We start from the raw sequence: 13393 nt of genomic DNA, 5'->3' as shown, positions 1-13393 counted from the left end.
GTAAATGAGGGGCGTTAGCTCTTTATGACTTGCAAATATTTTTTTCCTACTTTGCCTTTTGATTTGCGTAAGGTATTTTCTGTCTTGTGGAACGTTACAAGTTTTTAAATAGTGGAATAGATCACCTTTTCTTTGTTATGTTTGGCTTCATTCCTAGAAGAACGTTTGTTATACTGATACTATTTTTACATATTACTCAGTTTCTCAGGGCATGAATGGTTTATTTTTTATTTTAACTAATTAATTTTTTGTATTTGAATCCTTCATCCATATGGAATTACTTTTGTCTGGTGTCAGGTGTGAGCTTTGAAGTCGCTTTTCTTTAAAAAAATGACTGCGTGGTGTCCCAGAACCGTTGATTTTTTTTAAACCGCCGATTTTTAAAGACGTTTTAATATGAAAAATCTGACAATATGCATAAAAATAAAATAGCGTACGAGCTCTCCATACAGAATCCGGCTTCGAAAATTATCTACATGCTGCCAGTCTTTTTGCACACTCCCTCTTTTTTTTTTTTGGTTCTCCTGGAGTGCTTTACAGCGTTTTGTGGGCTCAGACCCATAGCAGCCCTATATGACACAGTGGGACGGCCCCATGGGGTTTTCAGGGCTGTTTTTAATGTTAAGGGAGCAGGTCGTGGGCAGCTCCTCATCCGCAGAGCAGCTGGATGGGTTCAACCACACCATTTAGGTTAGCAGCCCCGCGCTGAGCCGTTAGCCACTAGGGCTCCTTTGGCATTTTAAGGCAATGAAAATCGTTTCACCCATAAATACTTCAGTAGGTGTCTTACAGACTAGGACTTAAAAGGGAATAACCAGGATTCAATGAACACGGGGCGCTGAGCGGGGTCGGCCGGTTCCTGGCTGCCTTCGCCCCTCACCCTTACCCATTAACCTGTTGCTGTCCAGTCGATTCCAATTCGTAGCGACCCTATAGGACACAGTGCAATTGCCCCATAGGGTTTCCAAGGAGTGCCTGGTGGGTTCGAACTGCCGACCTTTTGGTTCGCAGCCGTAGCATTGAACCTCTGCACCGCCAGGTCAGGGGCGTACGCAGCCCCGGGTCGAGTCCCCGCGCCCCAGGAGCTCCGGGGCGAAGAGCCCGTTAGAGCGGAACGTGGCGTGGGCTCCTCCCGGGCCCGTCAGACGCGCGGAGCCGGGACCCTGCACTGGGCTCGGCCGGCACAGCCCGGCGCGTCGGCGGGAACAGCGCTGCACCAGAGACCGGGTGGGCTCCCTGCGCTCCCGACGTGCGGGCGCGCGAGGGGACGCCCACGGGTGCAGGTGCGGCCGCCCCTCGGTCAGGGCGCCAGTACCCGCTGGAGTTTGCTCTCGTGGGTCTCACGGCTGGGAAGCCCCACAATCAGCCGGCAAAGACAGGCCGCACCTTTCAGCTCCACATAACCGCCCACACCTACCTCTACAGAGAAGCGCAGTTAACAGAGGCGCCTGGGGCGTCAAACGTTTCCAGAGCAGCCCTGGTAAAAAAAAAAATTTTTTTTTTTTTACGGGTTAAACCACCGGCTGCTTCCTAAACGAAGATGACCGGTTGGAACCCACCCAGCAGCTCCGTGGAAGAAAGCCCCGCCTGGCGATCCGCTTCCCTAAGGACTAAATCCAACCCACAACCCATTCCCCTCCAGTCGATTCCGGCTCATAGCGACCCTATAGGACAGGGTAGACCTGCCCCACAGGGTTTCCAAGGAGCGCCTGGTGGATTTGAACTGCGGACCTTTTGGTTAGCAGCCATAGCTCTTAACCACTATGCTACCAGGGTTTCCAGGATTAAATCCGTTGTAGTTGAATTGGCTTCCAAGGCTGTAATCTTTATGAAATGCAGAATAATCAGATAACAAAATCAGAATTCAGAAATTATTGAACAATCAATGTCACACACGAGTAAAATCTTGCTGAAGATAATTCAAAAACGGTTGCAGTAGTACATCCACAGGGAATTGCCAGAAATTCAAGCCAGATTCAGAAAAGGACTTGGAAGCGGGGATATCATTGCTGATGTCAGCTGGATCTTGGCTGAAAGCAGAGAATACCAGAAGGATGTTTACCTGTGTTTTACTGACTATGCAAAGCCATTTGGATCATAACAAATTATGGAAAATATTCTGAAGAATGGGACTTCCAGAACATTTAAATGTGCTCATGCAGAACCTGTACGTAGACCAGGAAGCAGTTGTTCGAACAGAACAAGGGATGCTTCGTGGTTTAAAGTCAGGAAAGGTGTGTGTCAAGGTTGTATCCTTTTACCATACTTACTCAGCCTGTATGCTGAGCAGATAATCCGAGAAGCTGGACTATATGAAGAAGAACTGGGCATCACGATTGGGAGAAGACTCACTAACAACGTGCAAAATGCCGATGATACAACCTTGCTTGCTGAAAGTGAAGAGGACTTAAAGCACTTACTAATGAAGACCAAAGACCACAGCCTTCAGTATGGATTACACCTCGACATAAATAAAACAAAAATCCTCACAAATGGATCAATAAGCAACATCATGATAAACGGAGACTATATTGAAGTTGTCAAGGATTTAATTTTACTTGGATCCAAATTCAACACCCATGGAAGCAGCAGTCAGGAAAAAAATGCGCTGCATTGGGCAAATCTGCTGCAAAAGACCTCTTTAAAGTGTTAAAAGGTGAAGATACCACTTTGAGGACTAAGGTACACGTGACCCAGGCCCTGGTATTTTCAGCTGCCTTTTTGTATGCGTGTGGAAACCCTGATGGCATAGTGGTTAAGAGCTACAGCTGCTAACCAAAAGGTCGGCAGTTTGAATCCACCAGGCACTCCTTGGAAGCCGAATGGGGGCAGTTCCACCCTGCCCTATAGGGTTGCTATGAGTCCGAATCCATTTGATGGCAGCGGGTTTCGTTTTTTGGTTTCGGCATATACATGTGAAAGCTAGACAGTGAATAAGGACGACTGGAGAAGATTCGATGAATTTGAATTATGGGATTGACATAGAATATTGAATATACCATGGGCTGCCAGAAGAATGAACAAAGCTGTCTTGGAAGAAGTACAGTCAGAAATGGTCCTTAGAAATGTGGATGGTGAGACTTCCTCCCAAGTACTTTGGACAAGTTATCAGGAGGGAGCAGTCCCTGGAGAAGGACATCATGCTTGGTAAAGCAGAGGGTCAGTGAAGAAGAGGGAGACCTTCAAGGAGATGGATTGACACAGCGGCTGCAACAATGGGCTATACATAGCAACGACTGTGAGCCTGGCGCAGGAGGGGCAGTGTTTCATTCCGTTGTACACAGATTTGCAGTGAGATGGAACGGAGGGCACCTAACAACAACAACAGCAATCTTTATGGAAACCATTGCCACATCTTTCTCTTGAAGGTTGGCAGACCAGCGCTTAACCACTGCACCACCAGAGCTCAAAACTACAGCCTAGAAAACTCTGTGAGGCAGTTCCACTCAGTCCTATGAGAGCCCTAGAAAAACGACTCCAGGGCACCTAGACAGCTACAAACGTTCCAATAATCAAGACCAATAGTATTTTAATGCAATATTGTAAAAATTCAGAATATTCAACAATCCGTGATGAACAAACGTCTGGTAACCCTGGGCTGCTGAGCGATGGCAGGAGCAGAGGAAGCGCAGGAAACGCCGGTCCCGTCTCCCTCCCCGAGTCCTCTCGGCCGCAGGGACGCCCCCTCCTCTCCAGTGTCCTTGTCGGTGGACTTTTGGGGCGTCGGGGGCACGCGTCACCGAATGCAGCTCCCAGTTCTCAGGGGCGCGCAGAGATTTGGGCATACGTGTCAGCAGCTTTCCTGTTCCTGTCCCTGTCACCGAGAAACCTAAAAGCACAACCTGGGTGGGAAGAAACTGGAAGCCTTGGGAAGTTTCCGGACAAAACCGCTCACTCCCAGCGGGATGGGAAGTTTGAGCGCCTCGGAACCCCGTGGTGTTTGGAGCAGCGCTGCCCTCTCCTGCTCACAGGTGGGAAATGCGGCAACCCTTTGCCAGAGCGCGCAGATTCGGAGCATCCAGGGGCTTTGAGAGGGTAACTGGCAGGGCGGGTTACGCAGTAAACAAGGTAAGCATGGGCTTACTTGTGCTTACTTACCAATCTGTACTGAAACCCGTGTGAAATTGGTCACTACAGGTTAGTAAATAAGCACCAGTAAGCCCATGTTTACCTTGTTTACTGGCAGCCCATCGTCAGGGATTGTAAATTTGAAAAGAGGCTTAGATTCTGAAGGAAGGTGCTGTGGGGCTGCGAGAGAGACAGATGCCAGCCATACCTCCATACCTAGAAGCAGAATATTTGATGTGGTGAAAAAATGTGAAATTGTTCACGACATACGAGCTGGTAAGCAAGGGAAGCACCGTGCTTCCATTACCTTTTGGATAATTTGCCCCTGGTCACTGGCATTGCCAAGTCAACCGTTTTTATTTCTGTTGGGGGAACCGGCTGCCTCAGTAAATACCTTGGGCTCAGAACATTCTCATCCATTGCCGAGGAGTCAATTCTGACTCACAGCAACCGTACAGGAACGAGTAGAACTGCCCCCGTTGGGTTTCCGAGGCTGTAAATCTTTACAGGAGCAAGGGCTTAACAACTGTGCAACCAGGGTCCCTGCTTCTCTGATCAGAAGGGTGGGAATCGGGCCGCCTTCTCTCTCTCCCAGTTCCTTCTCCCTGTCAGAGAAGCCTTCCCCCTTTTCTGGGCACACAGACGCTTTCCCTCTCTCGTACATGTGCAGACACCTGGCCAACCCCACTTGTATATCAGTTCCCCACGGAGAGGGAACGGGGTCTCCCCCCACCCCGGCAAGGGCGGTGCGGAGTAGAGCACCTGTCCTGCACCGGCCATGTGTAGGGATAAGCCTGGCCGCTTGGGAGACCAGGACCCACTAGAGAAGCTGATCCAGCCGTCTCTGCGTGAGCGAGGTGCTCCACGCGCTGACGATGCAGCACGTGAGCGAGGGGCTCCACGCGCTGACGATGCAGCACGTGAGCGAGGGGCTCCACGCGCTGACGATGCAGCACGTGAGCGAGGGGCTCCACGCGCTGACGATGCAGCACGTGAGCGAGGGGCTCCACGCGCTGACGATGCAGCACGTGAGCGAGGGGCTCCACGCGCTGACGATGCAGCACGTGAGCGAGGGGCTCCACGCGCTGACGATGCAGCACGTGAGCGAGGGGCTCCACGCGCTGACGATGCAGCACGTGAGCGAGGGGCTCCACGCGCTGACGATGCAGCACGTGAGCGAGGGGCTCCACGCGCTGACGATGCAGCACGTGAGCGAGGGGCTCCACGCGCTGACGATGCAGCACGTGAGCGAGGGGCTCCACGCGCTGACGATGCAGCACGTGAGCGAGGGGCTCCACGCCCTGACGATGCAGCACGTGAGCGAGGGGCTCCACGCCCTGACGATGCAGCACGTGAGCGAGGGGCTCCACGCCCTGACGATGCAGCACGTGAGCGAGGGGCTCCACGCGCTGACGATGCAGCACGTGAGCGAGGGGCTCCACGCCCTGACGGTGCAGCACGTGAGCGAGGGGCTCCACGCGCTGACGGTGCAGCACGTGAGCGAGGTGCTCCACGCCCTGACGGTGCAGCACGTGAGCGAGGGGCTCCACGCCCTGACGGTGCAGCACGTGAGCGAGGGGCTCCACGCCCTGACGATGCAGCACGTGAGCGAGGGGCTCCACGCGCTGACGATGCAGCACGTGAGCGAGGGGCTCCACGCCCTGACGGTGCAGCACGTGAGCGAGGGGCTCCACGCGCTGACGATGCAGCACGTGAGCGAGGTGCTCCACGCCCTGACGGTGCAGCACGTGAGCGAGGGGCTCCACGCCCTGACGATGCAGCACGTGAGCGAGGGGCTCCACGCCCTGACGGTGCAGCACGTGAGCGAGGGGCTCCACGCCCTGACGGTGCAGCACGTGAGCGAGGGGCTCCACGCCCTGACGGTGCAGCACGTGAGCGAGGGGCTCCACGCCCTGACGGTGCAGCACGTGAGCGAGGGGCTCCACGCCCTGACGGTGCAGCACGTGAGCGAGGGGCTCCACGCCCTGACGGTGCAGCACGTGAGCGAGGGGCTCCACGCCCTGACGATGCAGCACGTGAGCGAGGGGCTCCACGCGCTGACGATGCAGCACGTGAGCGAGGGGCTCCACGCCCTGACGGTGCAGCACGTGAGCGAGGGGCTCCACGCGCTGACGATGCAGCACGTGAGCGAGGTGCTCCACGCCCTGACGGTGCAGCACGTGAGCGAGGGGCTCCACGCCCTGACGGTGCAGCACGTGAGCGAGGGGCTCCACGCCCTGACGGTGCAGCACGTGAGCGAGGGGCTCCACGCGCTGACGATGCAGCACGTGAGCGAGGGGCTCCACGCCCTGACGGTGCAGCACGTGAGCGAGGGGCTCCACGCGCTGACGATGCAGCACGTGAGCGAGGTGCTCCACGCCCTGACGGTGCAGCACGTGAGCGAGGGGCTCCACGCGCTGACGATGCAGCACGTGAGCGAGGTGCTCCACGCCCTGACGGTGCAGCACGTGAGCGAGGGGCTCCACGCCCTGACGGTGCAGCACGTGAGCGAGGGGCTCCACGCGCTGACGATGCAGCACGTGAGCGAGGTGCTCCACGCCCTGACGGTGCAGCACGTGAGCGAGGGGCTCCACGCCCTGACGGTGCAGCACGTGAGCGAGGGGCTCCACGCGCTGACGATGCAGCACGTGAGCGAGGTGCTCCACGCCCTGACGGTGCAGCACGTGAGCGAGGGGCTCCACGCGCTGACGATGCAGCACGTGAGCGAGGTGCTCCACGCCCTGACGGTGCAGCACGTGAGCGAGGGGCTCCACGCCCTGACGGTGCAGCACGTGAGCGAGGGGCTCCACGCGCTGACGATGCAGCACGTGAGCGAGGTGCTCCACGCCCTGACGGTGCAGCACGTGAGCGAGGGGCTCCACGCCCTGACGGTGCAGCACGTGAGAGAGGGGCTCCACGCCCTGACGGTGCAGCACGTGAGCGAGGGGCTCCACGCGCTGACGATGCAGCACGTGAGCGAGGTGCTCCACGCCCTGACGGTGCAGCACGTGAGCGAGGGGCTCCACGCGCTGACGATGCAGCACGTGAGCGAGGTGCTCCACGCCCTGACGGTGCAGCACGTGAGCGAGGGGCTCCACGCCCTGACGGTGCAGCACGTGAGCGAGGGGCTCCACGCGCTGACGGTGCAGCACGTGAGCGAGGGGCTCCACGCGCTGACGGTGCAGCACGTGAGCGAGGGGCTCCACGCGCTGACGGTGCAGCACGTGAGCGAGGGGCTCCACGCGCTGACGGTGCAGCACGTGAGCGAGGGGCTCCACGCCCTGACGGTGCAGCACGTGAGCGAGGGGCTCCACGCCCTGACGGTGCAGCACGTGAGCGAGGGGCTCCACGCCCTGACGGTGCAGCACGTGAGCGAGGGGCTCCACGCCCTGACGGTGCAGCACGTGAGCGAGGGGCTCCACGCCCTGACGGTGCAGCACGTGAGCGAGGGGCTCCGCGCCCTGACGGTGCAGCACGTGAGCGAGGGGCTCCACGCCCTGACGGTGCAGCACGTGAGCGAGGGGCTCCGCGCCCTGACGGTGCAGCACGTGAGCGAGGGGCTCCGCGCCCTGACGGTGCAGCACGTGAGCGAGGGGCTCCACGCCCTGACGGTGCAGCACGTGAGCGAGGGGCTCCACGCCCTGACGGTGCAGCACGTGAGCGAGGGGCTCCGCGCCCTGACGGTGCAGCACGTGAGCGAGGGGCTCCGCGCCCTGACGGTGCAGCACGTGAGCGAGGGGCTCCACGCCCTGACGGTGCAGCACGTGAGCGAGGGGCTCCACGCCCTGACGGTGCAGCACGTGAGCGAGGGGCTCCACGCCCTGACGGTGCAGCACGTGAGCGAGGGGCTCCACGCCCTGACGGTGCAGCACGTGAGCGAGGGGCTCCTCGCCCTGACGGTGCAGCACGTGAGCGAGGGGCTCCACGCCCTGACGGTGCAGCACGTGAGCGAGGGGCTCCACGCGCTGACGATACAGCAAGGACCTGCGTGTAGCCGGTCTTAATGGCAACCGCCAACCCTGGTACAACAGTTTATTTCATTTTTTTTCCCCTCAGGAAGGAGAGAGTGCGCGTTAAGAGAGTAGCAGCTGCTTTGATAACCGCCAACGTGTTACTGTCTTATCCCAGTAGAAGCTCATGGGATCGCCCCTAGATGAATTCATGGTCTGAGGCGGGTTCCCTCCCCCAGAGGTTAAGGGACTCAGCACCTTCCATCTTTGGGGCCCCCCTCTCTGGGCCAGACAGTAGTGACAGCAAGGAGTGCCCTGAGCCATTCAGGTGACTTTTTTTTATTATGACTTCATTTATTTTTGGTGCTAGTGCGGATATTTGTTTGGGTGAAGGGTCATTGTGTTGAGCAGACCCCACTCCTCTGTTCTTCCCGTCCGTGGTGCCCTGTCTACTGGCTGTCAGACACCTTTCTGACCTGGGAGTCTCCCCACTCTCAGCCTTGGCCCCCAGACAGCTCTGCAGCCAACCCACCCCTACACTTGGGTCTCCCTTTCCTTGCGGGCCCCAGTCCCCAGAAACGGCACCAGACAGCCGCAAAGGGAGCAGAGGCAGCTGGGAGGGAGGCTGTTTACAGTCACCATGGAAACGGCTGCCAGTCAGGCAGCTCATTGGGTGGGGCCTCGGGAGGGGCGGGGTCTCAGGAGGGCGGGGCCTCAGGAGAGGGGGCAGGGCTGCAGGGCTTGACTGAAGACTTCCTAGAATCCTGCAGGTCCTGTGTCCTGGGATTCCTGTGGGGACCAGGGGCTGCAGGTATGATGCTGGGCAGGTAACCTCGGACCCAATTAGGTTCTGGGATGGGCTGAGACGGAGGCAGGGGCTACAAGGAGGGAAGGCCTGTTAAAGGGACTGTTTGCCTGGGACAGGGACTCAGACAGGGGAAGCTCCAGGGGCCTCCCGGGGATGGAGTCATTGGAAGGGTAACATTTCTAGGAGTCATTGTAAAAGGCCTGAGGCTAGACAGAGAGACTTGGTGGGGAGAGATGGCGCCCTGCCTCCTGATGCTCCTCCTGGACCCTGTTCTCTTGTGGAAGTCAACTCTCACCCAGAAAGAAGCAGAGGCCACTTACACAGGGCGAAATGTGTCTTCAGTGGAAGGCTCAGGTAAGGGACCTCAAGGAAGACGTTGCTGATTCTGCCCAGGTGGGCTCAGAAACCTCACCGGTTACAGCAGTTTGTGGGAAGACTCAGTGCGTGGGGAGCCAGTGGGACCAAGACCTGAAGACTGAGGTTCACGTATTGTCCTGGTTGCGTATCTCTGAGGATCCATTAGATTTCGGGAGAGTTCTCTTGTTGAGAGAGGGCAAAGGATGGACCTAGGGTTGGCAAATTTAACACAAGTTATGAATCATGTATTTGCAATGAAGAAGTCCTTGGCCTTGCAAAATTCTATCATGCTATCTCTAGCATCCTTTCTATCACCCTGGCCATATTTTCCAACTACCAATCCTATCACGGATTCAGTTACAAAAAACCAGTGCCGTCGAGTCGATTCTGACTCATAGCGACCCTATAGGACAGAATAGAACTGTCCCATAGAGTTTCCAAGGGGCGCCTGGTTATGTTCCCCAAAAAATGTGTGTATCAATTGGACTGGGCCACCGGTATTGTGTGATTTTCCTGTATGTTGTAAATCCTGTCTCTATAATGTTAACGAGGGAGGATGGGCGGCAGTTTTTTTAGTGAGGCAGGACTCAATCTACAAGATTGGATTGTGTCTTGAGGCAATCTCTTGAGATATAAAAGAAAGAAGCTAGGAGAGAGACGGAATCTCCTACCACCAAGAAAGCAGTGCCAGGAGCAGAGCGTGTCCTTTGGACCTGGGGTCCCTGCACAAAGATGCTCCTAGTTTGGGAGAGGATTGATGAGAAGGCCGACAGAGAGAGGGAGCCTTTCCCTGGGGCTGACGCCCTGAATTTGGGCTTTTAGCCTAGTTTACCGTGAAGAAATAAATTTCTCTTTGTTAAGGCCATCCACTTGTGCTATTTCTGTTATAGCAGCACTAGATGACTAAGACACCGTCTTTCACATTCCAATCACCAGTAATTATCAGTGCATCCTGACTGCATGTTTGATCAATTCCAGACTGCAAAAGTTGGTAAAAAATCTTCAATTTCCTCATCTTTGGCATTAGTGGTTTGTGTGTAAATTTGAATAATTTATTAGCTGATCTTTCTTGTAGGCTGTGGATATCATCCTATCACTGACAGTGTTGTACTTCAGGATAGATTTTGAAATGCTATTTTTGACAATGACTGAGATGCCATTCCTCTTCAATTTGTCATCCCCAGCATAGTAGACCATCTGATTTTCCAAGTCAAAATGGCCAATACCAGCCCATTTCAGCTCAGTAATGCCTAGGATATTGATCTTTATGCGTTCCACTTCATTTTTGATGATTTCCAGTTTTCCTAGATTCATACTTCATATATTCCCCCTTCCAATTATTAATAAATGTTGGCAGCTATTTCTTCCCATTTCGAGATGTGACACATCAGCAAATGAAGGTCCCGAAAGCTTGACTCCGTCTATGTCATTAAGTCACCATTTTGAGGAGGCAGCGCTTCCCCAGCTGCCTTTTGAGTGCCCTCCAACCTGAGGAGCTCGTCTTCCAGCACTATATCTGACAATCTTCTGCTGCTGCTCATAAGATTTTGATCAGCCAATTTTTTCAGAAGCAAGCCGCCAGGGCCTTCTTCCTAGTCTGCCTTAGTCTGGAAGCTCCACTGAAGCCTGTTCACCACAGGTGACCCTGCTGGTATTTGAAATACTGATGGCGTAGCTTCCAGCATCACAGCAACACAAAAGCCACGACAGTGCGACAAACTGACAGACATGTGGGGTCACAGTATGACAAACTGACAGCCTTCTTCATTGCAAATACCTTTTTCCGACAACATAAACGACTAAACACATGGACCTCAGCAGACGGAATGCACAGGAATCAAATGGACTACATCTGTGGAAAGAGACGATGGAAAAGCTCAATATCATCAGTCAGACCAAGGCCAGGGGCCAACTGTGGAACAGACCATTGGTTGCTCATGTGCAAGCTCAAATTGAAGCTGAAGAAAATCAGAGCAAGTCCACAAAAACAAAAATATGACCTTGAGTATATCCCACCTCAATTTAGAGACCATCTCAAGAACAGACTTGATGGATTGAACACTAATGACCAAAGAGCAGATGAATTGTGGAATGAGTGACATCAAGGACATCATACATGAAGAAAGCAAAAGGTGACTAAAAAGATGGGAAAGAAAGAAAAGACCAAAATGGATGTCAGAAGAGACTCTAAAACTTGCCCTTGGATGTAGAGCAGCTGAAGCAAAAGGAAGAAATGAAGTAAAAGAGCTGAACAGATTTCAAAGGGTGGCTCTAGAAGACAAAATAAAGTATTATAATGAAACGTCCAAAGACCTAGAAGAAAGGATGTGCTCAGCATTTCTCAAGCTGAAAGAAACGAAGAGAAAATTCAAGCCTCGAGTTGCAATATCGAAGGATTCTACAGGGAAAATAGTGAACGACACAGGAAGCATCAAAAGAAGTTGGAAGGAATACACAGAGTCAAACTGTACCAAAAAGAATTAATCAATGTTCAGCCATTTCAGGAGGCAGCATATGATCAGGAATGGATGGTACTGAAGGAAGAAGTCCAAACTGCGCTGAAGGGAATGGTGAAAACAAGGCTCCAGGAATTGACAGAATACAGATTGAGATGTTTCAACAAACAGATGCAGCACTGCAGGTGCTCACTTGTCTGTGTCAAGAAATTTGGAAGATAGCATCCCGGCTAACTGACTGGAAGAGATCCATGTTTTTGCCCATTCCAAAGAAAGGTGATGCAACAGAATGCAGAAATTATCCAACAATATCATTAATATCACACACAAGTAAAACCTTGCTGAAGATCATTCAAAAGCTGTTGCAGCAATATATCAACAGGGAACTGCCAGAAGTTCAAGCCGGATTCGGAAGAGGATGTGGAATGAGGGATGTCATTGCTCATGTCAGAGGGATCTTGGCTGAAAGCAGGGAATACCAGAAAGATGTTTACCTGTGTTTTATCAACTGGGTGCATCGTGAAAAATTATGGATAAATTGTGAAAAATGCAAACTTCAGAACACTTAATTGTGCTCATGCGGAACATGTACGTAGACCAGGAGGCAGTCGTTGGAGCAGAACAAGGGAATTCTGAGTGGTTTAAAATGAGGAAAGCTTTTAACTTATCCAAGGAAGGTACTAAAAATCTCCCTGAGGACGTGTCTCAGTTAAAATATGCACTCAGAATGCTTGATTAAAAAAAAAAAAAATCAAAGATTGCTGGAACATCTACTTGTTAACTTGAATTCACAGGACTTAAAGGACATACCAAAAGGGCTGATTTCTTCGGACACTTTACAAGGTGAGATGGGGAAGTTAGAACAAGTTCTGGATGAAAGGTGGACCTTTGGATAAGTGCGCTGAATAGAGAGGAGCACTTTGCTGCCATCTGCCAGGTAAGTGGAGAGTGAGATTAGCGGGTGGGTGGGCTTGTAATGCAATTGTCCATTTTGACCCTCAGTGTTGGGAGGTGGGCAGGAATTGCCAACTTCTGAAAATTATTCCCACTCAGTACCTCAACAGCTGGTGAACTATAGACAGCTAATTAATTAAGCACAAACTCTGCCTGTTCACTGTTCTAAAAAGTTTATATTAAATTGTTTAAAATCTGAATTAGCCAGGGATTGTTGTTGTTAGGTGTGGTAGAGTACATTTTTGACTCATGGCGATCCCGTGTGACAGAGTAGAGCTGCCCCATAGGGTTTTCTTGGCTGTCATCTTTACAGAAGGACTCCTGGTGATCCAGTGGTTAAACACTCGGCTGCTAACCTAAAGGTCAGCGGTTCAAAGCCACAAGCTGATCTGAGGGAGACAAGACCTGGGGATCTGCTCCCATAAAGATTACAGCCTAGGAAACCGTATGGAGGAGTTCTACTCCATCATACAGGCTCTCTGAGTTGGTTCCAAAATCGGAATCGACTCAATGGTACACAGCGACAATCTTTACTGAAGTAGATTACCACGTTTTTCTCAAGCCAGGGAGATAGGTTCGACTATATAGGGCCATGTCAACAGAAAGGAGCCCTGGCGGCATGGTGGTGAAGAGCTTGGCTTCTAACCAAAAGATCAGCAGTTCAAATCCACCAGCCGCTCCTTGTACACCCTATGGGGCAGTTCTACTCTGTCCTATAGGGTCACTGTGAGTTGGAATTGACTCGACGGCACCTAACAACAACACAATAGAAAGGGAAATGGAAGGAGAGAGTTAGAATA

At 53.1% G+C, this 13393-nt stretch overlaps 1 long non-coding RNA gene across 3 annotated transcripts in view; it reads right to left on the bottom strand.

Annotated features, from left to right (window-relative positions):
* The window catches only part of LOC104847315 (uncharacterized), a 63120-nt gene that overhangs the window by 28378 nt on the left and 21349 nt on the right, over positions 1-13393 (bottom strand). For all 3 annotated transcript variants that reach the window (XR_010319877.1, XR_010319878.1, XR_010319876.1), the window contains 2 exons: positions 9147-9392; positions 1418-1477 (listed from right to left, as the gene is read on the bottom strand). This is a non-coding gene — a long non-coding RNA (uncharacterized LOC104847315). The remainder of the gene's footprint in view (positions 1-1417; positions 1478-9146; positions 9393-13393) is intronic.

The sequence above is a fragment of the Loxodonta africana genome, chromosome Y, assembly GCF_030014295.1.
Source record: "Loxodonta africana isolate mLoxAfr1 chromosome Y, mLoxAfr1.hap2, whole genome shotgun sequence".
Classification (NCBI taxonomy): Eukaryota; Metazoa; Chordata; class Mammalia; order Proboscidea; family Elephantidae; genus Loxodonta; species Loxodonta africana.
The sequence above is the reverse complement of the archived record's forward strand: the minus strand, read 5'-3'. Positions and strand labels throughout refer to the sequence as shown.